The sequence below is a fragment of the Leopardus geoffroyi genome, chromosome E3, assembly GCF_018350155.1.
Source record: "Leopardus geoffroyi isolate Oge1 chromosome E3, O.geoffroyi_Oge1_pat1.0, whole genome shotgun sequence".
NCBI classification, from domain to species: Eukaryota; Metazoa; Chordata; class Mammalia; order Carnivora; family Felidae; genus Leopardus; species Leopardus geoffroyi.
Window position 1 is genome coordinate 30,358,972 of NC_059340.1, and position 3,016 is coordinate 30,361,987.

Consider the following 3,016-nt stretch of genomic DNA (forward strand, 5'->3'; position numbering starts at 1 on the left):
AATCTACATTCACATCAGCAAATGCAAGAAGATCTGTTTTTCTATCTCGTTACGGCTTAACCAGGATTTTACTTACATTTTGTCAAGATTAAAACAACGTGTAATAATTTCCTGAATGGGAAGGTTTGCCTGCAATTTTCGACAGGCAGAATTTCCTGTGAAACAAATATTAATCTCTCCAATTCTGAAAGTGACAGATGGAGTTTCAGGGAAGTTATACAACTTGGCCAAGACCACGGAGTTAGTTAGTGTAGTGCTTAGATTTAGTTCAGGACGTGGCAAGCAGGAACCCACCATGTATTTAGGGTGTGCGTGTGGAAGAGGCAGTGCTGAAGTTCAAACCTGATTCCCATGCTGTGGTGTGCAGAATAATGGCTCCGGAAAGGTGTCCAAGTCCTAATCCCCGGGACCTGCAAATATGTTACCTTCTGTGGCAAATGGGACTCTGCAGATGTGATTTCAAAACGAGAAGATTATCTGGGATTATCCAGGTGGGGCCAGTGTAAATTACAAGCGTCCAGAGAAGGGAAGGAGGGAGGCAGGAGGGTCAGAATCGGAGAAAAGGATGTGACAGTGAAAGCAGGTGTTGGGATGATGTGGAAGAGACCATGAGCCAAGGAATGCAAGCTTTAAAAGCCAGAAAAGGCAAGGAAATGAATTCTGTCCTAAAACCTTCTTAAGGAGCATGCAGCCTTGCTAACCTATACTATAGACTTCTGCCCTCCAGAACTAGGAGATAATGAATTTATGTTGTTTCCAGCCACGAAATTCATGGCAGCTACTTACAGCAACAATGGGAAACATACACAGTCACTCACTATTTCCATGACACTGAGCTCTTAAGATATCCCCAGCAGACCAAAACCAAACAGAACAAAACAGAGTAGAGAATAGTGAAGCAATAATTTTGGAGGGGCAGTGGTCAACATACACATAAAATTTAAATACTTGTATAGATACATATACACACGAAGATATATTCACTCAATAAACACTTTTTGGGCACCTGCTACACGTCAGGCAGCAAACCAAATGCTGGAGGTTCATCAGTAAACAAAGCAGGTGAAATTTTTGCCACCATAGAATTTATCGTATTCGAGCGGGAGCTTGTGTACAAAAATGTTTATTCATCAGATCATTTTGTGAACTATCATTATTTCTCAGATATTGCTCCTAAATGTCCAAAGAAGGAGGCTAGTTAAATTCTCTTCATACATCTCTACTGAGCGGAATATCATATGGCTATTAAAAGGTGTATGTGGCGGGGCGCCTGGGTGGCGCAGTCGGTTAAGCGTCCGACTTCAGCCAGGTCACGATCTCGCGGTCCGTGAGTTCGAGCCCCGCATCAGGCTCTGGGCTGAGGGCTCAGAGCCTGGAGCCTGTTTCCGATTCTGTGTCTCCCTCTCTCTCTGCCCCTCCCCCGTTCATGCTCTGTCTCTCTCTGTCCCAAAAATAAATAAACGTTGAAAAAAAAAAATTTAAAAGGTGTATGTGGCAAGCTATCTCGTGCGTGTTATTATATGCTGAAAAAAAGCAGTTACAAGACAATAATGTCTAGTACGGTCCCATTTGTCTAAAAACATTAGCAAAAAACCAATGCTTTCCCATGACTGCTTAGAAAAGCTCTGGAATTAAATCTCTTAGCAAAAGCGATTGTTCCTGGGGAGGCGAAATGAGTGGCCAGCATCGCACTAAGACCTTTACTTTCCCGTTGATTCCCTTCCATGATGTTGGTCTTGCTTACCATGAACATATATTGCTTGTATAATAAAAATGAAGCCAAAACCAATTCCCAGGTGCTATATACATACTTCATCAGCGCTAAAGATGATCCTCTTGTGAATTCTAGATTTAATATGTGGGTGGTGGGCAACACTTAATGTCAAAAGTTGGCATCTGGGGAGGCAGACATAAATTCTCACAGATTCTGTCTAGACTAAAATTTTAGTTTTTCCAGTGGGCAAACGTTTTCAACATAAGGTGACGGGACTCTTCTTTTCCCGTGCCTCTGTCGCCACAGTTCTCCTAATCTTTTTCTTATCTCTTAGGGTGTTCTGATCGCCACAGCCATCTCCCCTCCAGGTCACTTTGTGAGTTCTAGTTATTTTTTGCCCATCAGGACACAGGGCAGGTAGTTGGCCTTTGGCCTTTGGCATTGAGCTGGGAATGAGATTCAGCATAATTTTTTCCCCTCTGCCCTGAGATAGAACCCAGCATATCTCAGTTAACCTTAGGTTGACCACGACTGTGATTTCTCTTAGCGACCTCAGCCTTTCTCATACTTATGCGGAATGTCTGCTAAATCCAGAAGCTGGATAAAAAGCGAATGTTTCCTGAGTTTAACCCTGTCCTAGGGCCAGAGTACCTTTGAGTCTCTTAGAGTTTGCTGGTGGTGGTTTAAGGGTTCAGGCTCTAAGTCAGAAAGACCTGGGCTGAAAACTCAGCTTAGGTACCTACTAGCTGTGTGACCTCATGCAAGTTACTTAACCTCTCTGAGTGGCCTCATCTTTAAAATGGGGGCTGATAATAAGAACTACCTCATGTGATGGGTAGAGAAGTTAACTGAGATGAAGAAAATAGCAGGACGTGAACATTCAACCAATTTTAATTTAAAAACTTAATGACAACCGTTTTACTTTTTATACGTTTATTTATTTATTTTGAGAGAGAGAGAGAGAGCGAGGGAGGGGCAGAGAGAGAGAAGAGGGAGAGAGAGAATCCGAAGGAGGCTCTGGGCTGTCAGCTCAGATCCCGCTCGGGCTTGAACTCACGATCCCTGAGATCCTGACCTGAGCCAAACCAAGAGTCGGACGCTTAACTGACTGAGCCACCCAGGTGCCCCAGTGACAACTGTTTTAAAACACTCTAACCCATTCTAGGACCTGAAGCACATATATTCCTAAGGATTAAAACCAAACCTTCCCTCTTTTTTTTTTTTTTAATTTTTTTTTCAACGTTTATTTATTTTGGGGACAGAGAGAGACAGAGCATGAACGGGGGAGGGGCAGAGAGAGAG

The 3,016-nt window shown here is 43.2% G+C and overlaps 1 long non-coding RNA gene across 1 annotated transcript; it reads left to right on the plus strand.

Moving 5' to 3' along the window:
* On the plus strand, positions 1–1,789 carry LOC123589421. The gene is made up of 2 exons (XR_006708327.1): positions 1–1,252; positions 1,486–1,789. It is a non-coding gene; the product is annotated as an uncharacterized LOC123589421 (long non-coding RNA).
* Positions 1,790–3,016: the final 1,227 nt, after the last annotated feature.